The sequence below is a fragment of the Pipistrellus kuhlii genome, unplaced genomic scaffold, assembly GCF_014108245.1.
Source record: "Pipistrellus kuhlii isolate mPipKuh1 unplaced genomic scaffold, mPipKuh1.p scaffold_m20_p_1, whole genome shotgun sequence".
Classification (NCBI taxonomy): domain Eukaryota; kingdom Metazoa; phylum Chordata; class Mammalia; order Chiroptera; family Vespertilionidae; genus Pipistrellus; species Pipistrellus kuhlii.
Genome location: NW_023425404.1, coordinates 85,944,204 through 85,957,086, shown reverse-complemented (window position 1 = coordinate 85,957,086; position 12,883 = coordinate 85,944,204). Strand labels below are relative to the sequence as shown.

The following is a 12,883-nucleotide window of genomic DNA, read 5'->3' as shown; positions in this document are numbered from 1 at the left end:
TGTCTCTGCATTTTGGCTGCTTCCCTGTGTTGATAGAGTGGTGTTTGCTAGGTGTCCTAAAGGGCTGAGTGGCTCAGCCTTTCCAGTTACCTGAGGAAGACACTCTTGGTGCACCCCTTTGTGGGCTGTGTGCATAGTCTTGTTGTAGTTAAACCTTGATTGTTTTTGGTATTACTGGAAGGAATTGACCTCCAGGCCAATTGACTGTGAGGATCAGCTGTATCTACAATGGGAGAACTTCTGTGCTGGAGACACCCTTATGAGGCAAGACTTGCTTCAGTGGGGCTTTGGTGCTCACTGAGTCTGCCCCTTGAGTGTGTCCCTTATGGGTCTGAGGAGTTGTAATCTGGATGGTCCCACTCTAACCACTGGGTACACTGGCTCTTGGATCTCAAAGTAGGTGCTAATTTAGCCTCTGCCTGAGGCCACCCAGCAGGAGCAATAGAGAGATCTTCAGATTCCTCTTCTTTGTTTGGGTTTTGGAGGTGCTCAGATTAGGCCCAGTTATGAAACAGTGAAAGCAGCTGTGAGGCCTTGGGCCTTCTTTTGGATGTTCTGGGTCTCTCTGACCCAGCTTCAGTTTGTTAGGTAATTTTAGATTGCAGAGGGTCAGGACATTCATATGCAAAAGCCTCTGCGTACAGCTTGGGTAAGGTGGGATCTCAGGGAACCAATAGAGCAGAGCAAACAGCTATGGCTGATTCTCAACCCTTCTTTGGTGTGGTCCTCTTTGTCTTATTGTCCCTCTGAGAGAAAGCTGCCCTTGAGTTCAGCCTGATGCCAGACAGTCCAATTTCTTCCATATGAGTTTGGGTCCCCAGAGTCTCTCCCGGAACTGGAGTTCAGAGCAGTTTGGAGTTTGTGTCTCTCTCCTGATTGGAAAAGACAGCTGTATACTCGGTTTGCCAGCCCCTTCTGCATGTACCTCTATACCTCTGAACTTTACTTCTGCACCTCCTCTGAGTCTCTGTGTGCTTTTCTCTTTCCTTCTAGTTAAAGAATTTCCACTCAGCTAGCCTTCCTGTGGTTCTAGATGATGTCCATTTTGTCTTTTAGTTGTAGTTTTGAAGTGGTTGTGTGAGGCAGCAATTGCAGGTAGTTACCTATGCCGCCATCTTGGTTTCTCCCGGTATCTTCGTTCCAAAATTCACATTTTTTTGTATAGCATTTTCATTTGTGCATCAGCCCTTCCTTCAGAACCTGAACCTCACCATGCAGGTCGTGGCAGTTATCTATAAGGGAGCTCCCATAATACTGTCTACAGAAATTTTGCAGGTCAGAAGGGATGGGCGAGCAATATTCAAAGTGATGAAAAGTAAGATAACCAACACTACTTTACACAGCAAGACTATCATTTAAAATTAGAGGAAAAATTAAGGTCTTCCCACACAAGAAAAAGCTAAATGACTTTAAGAATAAAATGGCAACAAATATGCATGTATCAATAATCACTTTAAATGCAAATGCCTTGAGTGCTCCAATAAAAACACATATGTTAGCTCAGTGGTAGGCAAACTCATTAGTTAACAGAGCCAAATATCAACAGTAAAACGATTGAAATTTCTTTTGAGAGCCAAATTTTTCAAACTTAAACTTCTAAATTCATTTCTTCAAAATAGACTCACCCAGGTTGTGGTATTTTGTGGAAGAGCCACACTCAAGGGGCCAAAGAGCCGCATGTGGGTCGTGAGCTGCAGCTTGCCCCCCATGGGGTTAGCTGAATAGATAAGAAAGAAATAACCATATAAATGGGTCAACATGAGATTTACCTCTGAACAAAAGATACAAACAGATTAAAACAGGATGGAAAAAAATAATGTGAATGAAAATGAAAAAAGAAAAAGACTTTAAAACTAAGGCTATAGATGGATTAAAAATGGTGGCAGAGTAAGTGGATGATACACAGATACACTGCCAGGACCATAATGAAATTACAACTAAAATATAAAAAATATCCAGAAAAATCAACTGAAGACTAGCTGGGGATAACTCTGATATCAAAGAAAGAAAAGTAGAAACTGCATAGACACTGGTAGGAAGAGCGGAGACACAAAATACTGGCTGGGCTCCCACAGACAGCAGCTGAAGTTCCAGTGAGATATCTCAGCTGTGGGGGAATGCCACTGAGAACACTGGGGTCTAATCCCCAAGCTGGGCCCCCAAGCAGAGAGCACCAGAACTGAGACAGGTGCCCACATAACATTTGGCTGTGAAAAGCAACAGGGATGCTGGCTGCCAGGGAAAGATGGCTGTAAATGCAGGCACCCTCTTAAAGAGCCAACACACAAAATTCTCTGTGCGGCCCTGGCTGGTCTGGCTCAGTGGATAAAGCGTCAGCCTGTGTACTGAAGAATTCTGGGTTTGATTCAGTCAAGGTTTACATGACTGGGTAGTGGATTTGATCCCCAGTGGGGGGGCTTGCAGGAGGAATGCAATCAATGATTCTTTCTCATCATTGATGTTTCTATCTCCCTCCCCCTTCCTCTCTGAAATCAATAAAAATAAATTTTAAAAACATTTCTTGTGCAGCTACTCATCTTGTACTCTGGAAGAGAAGGACAGAATATATTGGAGCTGTGTGAATAGAAGCCAGGACTGGGACTTTGGGGTTAGAGCTCAGAAAGCAGACACCCCATCTCCTGTGCTGAGTCATTCTCTCATGCTGAGGAGATCATCTTTCTCATGTAGACATTTACTATCCAGGCAGGTTTTCCTGAGTGTGGGGGAGAGGGGAGAAGGAAGACAGTTGACCTACCCTATTGGAAAACACCTTGCCCCATGGTATGGAGTTTTTGAGGCACGTTAATAATAATAATTAGCCTCCAAGAAGAAATTGCCCCACCTTGTTTGAAAAACTCTAACCACACCTGTGGACAATTTCCTGAAAGCTACTTAAGACTGAATCCAATCAGTCTGCAAGCAGAGGCAGGTTTCTGGAGGCTTTGAGTCACTGCCTGATGAAATTATTCAGAAACAGTGACACAATCCTGTACAAGAGATTGAGAGGCATAGTAGATCTACCTAATATAGATACAAACCCAAACAGTCAGCCAAAATGAGGAGACAAAGAAACAATGCCCAAATGAAGGAATAAGAGAATTTTCCAGAAGAAGAGATAAATGAAATGGAGATAAGACATTTATCAAATATAGAGTTCAGAATAATGATGGCAAACATGCTCAACAGCAAGAGAAAAGATAGTAACTATGAAAAAAGAACAATAGGAAATATAGAATGACCAAGCACAAATAAAGAACACATTAAAAGGAATACACAGCAGATTAGAAGTTGAGGATCAGATCAGTAAATTAGAAGATAGGCTATGAAATAATCACTCAATCAGAGAACCAAAAAAGAAAAAAAATTAAAAAACAGGAGGATACTTACCTGGCAGGTGGGATACCATGATCAGGAAGATGCTTTCTCCAGGGTGAAGCTTATCTATTGCACTCTGGATATGCTGATCCCTGTGATTTCCCAAAATCTGGAAAATTTGACTGCATAATTTGTGGTAGTGGGGGACTGTGTTTGTGCTCTATAAAAAACCAAATAAACAAACAAACAGAGGGAAACCAAGATGGCAGCATAGGAAAACACCTAAACTGCTTCCTCGCACAACAATTTCAAAACTACAACTAAAAGACAAAACATCTATCACCCAGAACCATGGGAAATCTGGCTGAGTGGAAGTACTACAATGAGAAGGAAAGAGAAAAGAGCATTGAGACATGCACAAGCGCTGAAAAGCTGAGGTATGGGAGGCATGCAAATTAGACTGGCAGTGGGTGACTGGTTGTGCTGGTTTTTTCAACCTGAAGGGAGACAAGCTCCTGGTTACTCTGAACACCAGTTTCCAGGGAGATGCTGGGGACCCAAACACCTATGGGGGAGAAGCTGGACTGACTGTCATCCGGTCAGAAAGTGAGGGTGACTTTCTTGCAGAGGTGCGCCCAGCAATCATTGTTTACTGCGCTGGGGCTCGGGATGCGAAGCCTTGGAAATGTGAAGATGCAGAGATGGCTGTCTGGCAGCCATCACTGTTTGCCACACTCTACCCTAGTGACTCCCTGAAACTCCGTCTTGCACAATCTACAAACCCACCCAAGCTCTGAGAAGCTGCTTTTTCAGGTGAATGGCCTGCCCAATGGCAGCTTAACTGAACAAACTGCAGCTCTGGTCAGACAGCTCCAAAACCTCTAAACCCCAAACAAAGAGGAAAATACCGTATTTTCTGGCGTATAAGACGATGCCCTAATTTTACAGTTAAAACACAGGTTTACATAGGCATATGTTCACTGTATAAGACTACCCCCCACTTCAAAGAAAAGACTTATTTTGCTTCAAGATCTGCAGGTAACTTTTGTGCAATTTTAGTCTTTTGCCCCCGATTTTTGGTTGACTTTTTTTTGTTTCAAAAGTCGTCTTATACGCCGGAAAATACGGTACTGTAGTTCTTGCTGTAGCTCCTGCTGGGTGGCCTCAGACAGTAGCTGACCTGCACCCCATTGGAGATCCAGAAACCAATGTACCTAGTGGTCAGTGTGACACAACACCATATTTCAACTACTCACATCCATAAGAGACACATTCAAGAGGCAGACTTGAGCACCAAAACCCCACCAAAAGAAGTCCTGCTCCATAAGCATGCCTCCACAGCACAGAGTCCTTCCATTTGGTGTGGGTTTAGCGAGTCCTCATAGCCATTTGGCCTGGAGGTCAATTCCTTCCAGTGACACTGACAACAATCAAGACTTAACTATAATAAGTGTGTACACACAGTCCACAAAGGAATGCACCAAGAGTATTCCCCTCCCTCTCCAGGTAACTGGGGAAGCTGACCTTCTGGGCCCTATAGGACACCTAGCACACAAAGCCACCCTACCAACTCAGGTAAGCAGCAAAAATGTGGAGACAAAGAAACAGATCACAAACAAAAGAAATGAAGGAAAACAAATGACTGGATATAGAGCTCAAAACCAAAGGTTTTTTTAAAGAATTTCCTAGGAAAGGCCAATAAATTTAATGAGATCCTCAAAGATATGAAAAAGGACCAAGTAGAAATTAAACATACACTGTCTGAAATAAAAAAATATTATACAGAGACCTAAAAGCAGATTAGAGGAATGCAAGAATCATGTCAAAGATTTGGAATACAGAGAAGCAAAAAACACGCAACTGAAAAAGCAGAAAGAAAAAAGAATCCAAAAATTTAAAAATAGTGTAAGAAGCCTCTGGGACAACTTCAAGCATACCAACATCAAAATTATGGGGGTGCCAGAAGACGAGAGAGAGCAAGATACTGAAAACCTATTTGAAGAAATAATGACAGAAAAAGTACCCCACCTGGTGAAAGAATTAGACTTACAAGTCCAGGAAGAGCACAGAACCCCATACAAAAGGAATCCAAAGAGGACAACACCAAGACACATCATAATTAAAATGCCAAGAGCAAGAGACAAAGAGAGAATATTAAAAGCAGCAAGAGAAAAACAGTTAGTTACCTACAAGGGAGCACCCATAGGATTGTCAGTTGATTTCTCAACAGAAACTATGCAGGCCAGAAGGAAGTGGCAAGAAATATTCAAAGTGATGAATAGCAAGAATTTACAACTAAGATTACTCTACCCAGCAAAACTATCACTCAGAATTGAAGTTCAGATAAAGAGCTTCACAGATAAGAAAAAGCTAAAGGAGTTCATCACCACCAAACCAGTATGATATGAAATGCTCAACTGTATTCTTTAAGAAGAGGAAGAAGAAGAAAAAGATAAAGATAAAATTATGAATAACAAATACATATTAACAAATTCAAAAATCAAGTGAATTAAAAATCTGAGGAAAAGAATAAACTGGTGAATACAATAGAATCAAGGGCATAGAAAGAGAGTGAATTGATAATTCTGAAGGGGGAATGGGGTGTTTGGGATACTGGAAGAGACTGGACAAAAATGGTACACCTATGAATGAAGACAGTGGGGAGAAGGTAAGGGCAGAGGGTGTGGTGGGAACTGGATGGAGGGGAGCTATTGTGGTAAAAAGAAGAAACAATTGTAATAATCTGAACAATAAAGATTTCTTAAATTAAAAAAAAAAGCAGGAGGAAAGCATAAGGGAGCTTTGGGATATGAAACATAAAAATATTAGCTGAGTAGGTGTGCCAGAAGAGACAGAAAGAGAGAAAGTTTTAGAGAATGTGTTTGAAGAAATAATTGTTGAAAACTTCCCTAACCTGGTGAAGGAAAAAGTCATACAAGTTCAGGAGGCACCAAGAGTCCCAAGCAAGAAAAACCCAAGCAGGCCCATACTGAGAAACATCATAATTAAAATGACAAAAATTAAAGACGGAGAGAATCTTAAAGGTAGCAAGAGAAAAGCAACTTGTTACCTGCAAAGGAGCTCCCTTAAGGCTGACACCCGATTTTTCATAAGAATCTCTAAGGCCAGAAAGGAATGGCATGAAGTACTCAAGGTAATGAAAAGGATCTGAAACCATGGTCACTATATCCAGCAAGGCTATCATTCAAAATAGATGGTCAAATAAAGAGCTTCCCAAATTAAAAATTAAAAAGGTTAAAGGAGTTAATCTACACTGAGCCAGCATTACGAGAAATGTGAAAGGGACTGCTGTAATGAGAAGAAATACAGAGAGAAACCTAGGATACAGAATTAAAATGGTGATCAGTAAGTACCTATCACTAATAACATTAAATGTGAATGGATTAAATGCTCCATTCAAAAGACATAGGGTAGCTGAATGGATACAAAATCATGACAAAATGTTGGAGCAGCGGTGTCCAGGCCCAGAGCAGTGGCAGCCAGGCCCGGAACAGCCAGACCTGGGGCAGTGGCAGCCAGGCCTGGGGAGGAGGTGGCCAAGCCCAGGGCGGCCAGGCCAGGAGCAGCCAGACCCGGAGCAGCCAGGACCAGAGCAGCCGGGTTGGGAGCATCCAGGCCCAGAGCAGCAGCAGTCAGGCCTGAAGTGGCCAGGCTGGGAGCTGCCAGGCCTGGAGCAGCAACAGCCATGCCCAGAGCAGCCAGGCCAGGAGCGGCCAAGCCTGGAGCGTCTGTGCCCAGAGCAGCCGGGTTGGAAGCAGCCAGGCCCAGAGCAGCCGGGCTCGGAGCAGCAGAGGCCAAGCCCAGAGCAACCAAGCCGAGAGCTGCCAGACCCAGAGCAGCCGGGCCCAGAACAGCCGTATCGGGAGCAACCAGGCCCAGAGCAGCAGTAGCCAGACCCGGAGCAGCTGGGTGTGGAGCTGCCTGGAGCAACAAAGGCCAGGCCCAGAGCTGCTGGGCCCGGAACAGCTCACTCCTCACCTGCCCATGCCTCAGGGCTGCTTCTCAGACATGGCTGGAAACTTTTGGGGGAACTTGAGGGTCTGCTGAATCAAGTGATGAAGACTTAGATCTGGATGTGTTGAGTTAGTATAGCGCTGGGGTGTTGATCTGTGAGTGCCTTGTGTGCTGTCTGGATGAGGTTGATTGATCTATTTGGATGTGTCTTTTGTGTGAAGTGTATCCTTGGGCATGTGGAGGTATTATTGATTTGAGAAAATGCTAAGTAATTGATTTACTATCTGAAAAATGTAAAGTTCTGAAAGTTTAAGGTCTCTTGCCAAAAAGAGGTTTTAAAGCTAACCCTTTAATTTTAATGGAGAAGGGGAATGACAAGCCCTTCCCACCCAGAACAGGTAATCCAATTCTAGCCAGAGGCTATCTTTAAACAATGTGTTCATTTACATTTGAAAGGCTACACCTTTTGATAGCCTAAAGGCAAGTTTACATGTAAACAAGTTTGCTTCTCAGTTCCCAGGGCAGAAAAAACAAGGTTTAAAATTATTAGATTTTGAAATTTATTCTTAAAAATATAAAAGTGTATTAATTTAAAAAAAAAAGGAAATTAAAAAACTTGATAAACAATATTAACTGTTGATTATAATAGAATCAGAGATACGGTAAGGGAGTGGACTGACAATTCTCGAGGGGGGGGAAGGGGAGTGGTGGATGCAGGAAGAGACTGGACATAAACTGTGTACCTATGGATGAGGACAATGGGGGGTGGGAACCTAGTGGAGGGGGGAAGAAATGAGGAACCTTTGTAATAATATGAACAATAAAGATTGATTAAAAAAAAATTTAAAAAAAGCAGCTATGGTGGGTACCGTATTTTCTGGAGTATAAGATGACCCCCTAATTTTACAGTTAAAACATAGGTTTAGGCCTATTTTCGCTGTATAAGTCTACCCCCCACTTCCGAGGCAACACCAGTTCTTTTTTTAATAGACCGCCTCTCTGACTCTGATCAATCTGAGCAGGCTTTTTACTAGAACACAGTGTAGCTTCGGGTACAGAACATGTATAATTTGCTCGCATAAAAAGCCTGCTTGGATTGGCTGAGTTAGAGAGGCGGTCCAAACAGCCTTGCAGTGATTGGTGCGAGATCGAGTTGCAAAATTTGTTTAGCGGCATATCGAGACTTTTTCGGGATATACTCGGCGTATATAAGATGACCCCCGATTTTCGGTTGACTCCCTCCTCCCTCCCCCATTTCAAAAGTCGTCTTATATGCCGGAAAATACGGTAGTCACTTCCTAGATGGGTATCTTCTCTAACAAGGTCAATCTTTATATTAACTGAGTTTATTGTCTTTTTGAATCTACATAATGTATCATTGAAATTTCAGAATAGCCCTAACCGATTTATTATAGCTCCGTGGATAGAATGTCACCCTGTAGATTCAAGGGTCTCAGATTCGATTCCAGTCAAGGGCATGTACCTTGGTTGCAGGGACATATCTCTCATCGATGTTTCTGGCTCTCTGTCCTTCTCTCTTCTTCTCTGTAAAAAATCAATAAAATAAAAAAAATTACAGTGAAAATATTCTTTCACACTTAAAAAAAAAAAAAAAAAGAAATTTCAGAGTAATTTGTAACTGCCCTTTTTTTTTTCTGGACCCTTTACAACCAAATGTCCTGGAACCAAAACAGATACACAAATTCCTTCATTGTTATTGTTACCATGTTAATTGTTGACTATTAACTACCGTATCCTACTACCCACCCAAGTAAAAGAAGTATGTGTCTATCATTTTACTCTTTATCCAATCCCAGAAGTTTCCCCACTTTTCTTTCTCCTGCCTCTCTAATCTATCATTAATGAATTTCATGTAACCCACCTACTCATCCTTTGATTCAATGTATAAGAACAGGTGAAAAACTGCCATTCTCTGGAGCATTATTCCAGTCCATTGAGATTCTGCTTCTTGGTAATTGTCAACAATGTGGCTCAAATAATCTCACAAAAATTATTTACAGGCTTGAATGTTTTTATTTTAACACTATTCTTTAATCTAACACTTTAGCATATTCTTATTGTTAACATTTCTTATTTTGTTTTATTTTTCTCTTTTTCTTCATTTGTTTTCCATCTTATTTTTTCCTATCTGTATCTTAATATACCCATTATCACTACATTTTAATTTCATTATTATTATTTCATTTATTTTCTGTTGCCTCTTCTTTTTTCTTGCTAGTTCTTTTTTCTTAATATATTTTATTAGTTTTTTTTACAGAGAGGAAGGGAGAGGGAGAGAAAGTTAGAAACATCGATGTGAGAGAAACATCAATCAGCTGCCTGATGCATACCTGCTACTGGGGATGTGCCTGCAATCAAGGTACATGCCTTAGACCGGAACTGAACCTGGGACTTTTGATGCTCTATTCACTGAACCAAAGCGGTTAGGGCCCTGTGCTAGTTCTTTTAGCTTTCTCTTTGCTTCCATATATCCATTTTTCTTCTTTCTCCCTTTTTCTTTTTTTCCTCATTACAATTCTTTTTATTCATGATCTGAATCTGTCTCCTACATTATGAAGTGAATCATTATTAATTTCAGTATTAAGAAAAGCATACAAAAACCTAGACTATTATTAAATCATTAAACTCAGAGAAAAAGTAAAGGTGGGCAAAGAAGCTCACATTGGAATCACTGGATAACTACCACCAGCTATATTTTTAATTTATTTCCTATTTTATTTCCAAAGCAAAATATACTAATTATATTAAAGGAAAAATACTGTAATGTGTTTGATGCATGGGGCTGCTTTTTACTTTTGTAAATGTAATTGCTGAAATTCTGTATTCTGTGGTACACAATATATCTTGTATCAATGCATCCTACTTGATACCTACAGGTGTCATCAAGTATGTAAAAAGTAAACTTACTAGGCAATAAAGCAAAAATAGGACAGTAAAAACAATATGGTGTTCATTTCTTTCTTTTTTTTTTTTTTTTAAGCAAAAGTGTCCTTAACAATTGCTTGCTGTTGGCTCACGGAACTAGAGAATGAATATTAGAACCTCAGTTCTCAGAAAATGATTTATTTCCCTTAGCTACTATTTGTCTAAGAAGTGATAAAACTTATGATCTATAAGAAAAAAACAAACTACCGAATCCTTCAGAAAAACACAACCTGGCAGTCTGTCTGACAAGCAAAACGATGAAGTGGCAAGGGTGTGATGGAGAAACCAGCCTTCAAGAACATCAGGTAAGAGAATCCAGCTATGTTTGTATGGTTATGAAAATCAATTCCTTGTGAACAAATTCTACAAAACTTTCTCCAGACTCTTTGAATCTTTTGTAACTCAGCTTGAGGAGATTTTAGTTTTGCTTGATCTGAGTAAGCCATTTGAAGGTTAAACTGCCGTCTAACCATCTCTAGCTTGTGTGAGTGAGAATTCTCGGTCTAAATTTTCCAACTGTTTATTTCTTTTTCTTTTTCTTTTTTTTTAAAAATATATTTTATTGATTTTTAACAGAAAGGAATTGAACCCGGGACCTTTCAGTCCGCAGGCCTACGCTCTATCCACTGAGCCAAACTGGTACCGGCTGAATTTTCCAACTGTTTCTTGATCCATGGAAGACTAAATATTGATAAATCCTTCTGCTTTATATTGTGTAAGATGAGTGTTCTTCAACTGCTGCTGCAAAGCTGCAGGCTTTACATTGTGATATATTGATGAATGATATTGTTTCAAGAACTAAGTGAAGATCTTGTTTCTCAAGAGAAAATACAGCTTGCAGTTTTTCTTCCTCTTCTTCATGGGAACTGTTCTCAGTGTTGAGGTGAAGTTTTCGAAGAATTCATGTGAGCCATCATAGAAATCTTCCGTTATTTTTTGCATTTATCAGTGACACTGCTGTTTTCATGCTGGGGCTCTCCCACATGATCATGGTAGAGGATGCTGCCAGCCATCCTTGAAGCTCTCTCCTTTTTTCTTTATACTCCTCTAAGTCTTTGATCATGTGTCTCTTAGTACGCCTTTTTTTCTTTTCTTTTCTTTTCTTTTCTTTTCTTTCCTTTCCTTTCCTTCCTTTCCTTTCCTTTCCTTTCCTTTCCTTTCCTTTCCTTTCCTTTTTCCTTTCCTTTCCTTTCCTTTCCTTCCTTTTCTTTCCTTTCCTTTCTTCCTTTTCCTTTCCTTTCCTTATTCTTTCCTTTCCTTTTCCTTTCCTTTCCTTTCTCTCCTCTCCTCTCCTCTCCTCTCCTCTCCTCTCCTCTCCTCTCCTCTCCTCTCCTCTCCTCTCCTCTCCTCTCCTCTTCTCTTCTCTTCTCTTCTTTTCTTTATTTTCTTTTTCCTTCATAGTCTTTCCTGTTGCTGATTGAGTAGCTTGATTTTCATGGTGTTTCTGGTTTGGCCCTGTTTTATCTTATTCCATTCTGTCAGCACCTGTATAACAGCTGGCACGACAAAATTGGGGTTGAACCTCACTGGCAGCAAAGTCAGAGGGGAGGTCCTTCCCACATATGGAAGGACAATCAAGTCCCAATTATAATAGGAGAGCCCAATAATGTATGCAAGGAGTATTCCTAGATGTCAGAGACAGCAAGAGCTCTGCATGAGCACTGCTGCTCTGAGTTGTTCTGAGTCCATATATTCTTCTAATTCTTCCTGACTATGCCAGGGCAGGTACCTTCTCGAACCCTGACCACTGTACTAACTGTTGGGAACTTAGTCCAAGTTCCTCCTTCATCCTCTGCTCATTAGGTACAGGTGTTGAGTCCGAGCCTCTCCTCCTATGGTGGGACCTCCTTGGACACTGGGTCTTAGATGGAGAAGCCATGAGAGGTTGTGGGGGTATAAGAATCAGTGCCTATTGCAGAAGCCAGTGGCCACATAGCCATCAGACAAGACAGTCCTTCTCAGCAATCCTATATAGGCAACCGAACACCAGGTGGTAAATATATCCTCCCCACACATCAGCAGTAGCACCATTAATAGCCTCTGTGCCTACACCAGAGCAGCTGCATGCTGCCTCTAAACTCACTCCCTATATCATAGCAGTATCTGAGCTCTCAGGCTCAGGAGCTTCTCCTGTCTCCCCTGCCCGGCACACTGGCTGGCCTCTGTAGCCTTACATCTATGTGTAACACATTCCAGCAGACTAGTTGATGCTTAACTTGTATATTATTCCAGAGACAAAGAAGGCTTCGTGCCAATAGTTATATCAATCATATTGTGGCTACAGAAGGGTATGCATGTGCAGTATACCATGGAGTTCTTGTTCTTGTGTCCTTGCACCGCTTATGGTATCTTAGCCTAGGCACAGAGTGGCCTTAGACATTCTATGTATTGACAAGGCCTCTATACTTTAATTGGTCTTGACTGTCTCTAGAGTGGTTCCCACACTAAAGCATCCAGCTCAGGTGAATAAAGAGACTGCACCACTGGATCCATCAAGACACTTTCTACATTAAGCCATCTCACAAAGACTCAGGGATAACAGCTCTATATAATGCATAGAAGCAAATATAAAGAGACTGCTAAAATGGGGGAGACAAAGAAGCAACCCCAAAATGGAAAAGAGAGAGAGAGAGAGAGAGAGAGAGAG

At 41.3% G+C, this 12,883-nt stretch overlaps 1 non-coding gene and 1 pseudogene across 1 annotated transcript; one reads left to right on the top strand and one right to left on the bottom strand.

The window, feature by feature from the left end:
* Positions 1–3,379: 3,379 nt before the first annotated feature.
* On the top strand, positions 3,380–3,539 carry LOC118709550. The gene has a single exon (XR_004985044.1). It is a non-coding gene; the product is annotated as a U1 spliceosomal RNA (small nuclear RNA).
* A 7,016-nt stretch (positions 3,540–10,555) lies between these two features.
* Positions 10,556–11,239, bottom strand: LOC118716595 (annotated as a pseudogene).
* Positions 11,240–12,883: the final 1,644 nt, after the last annotated feature.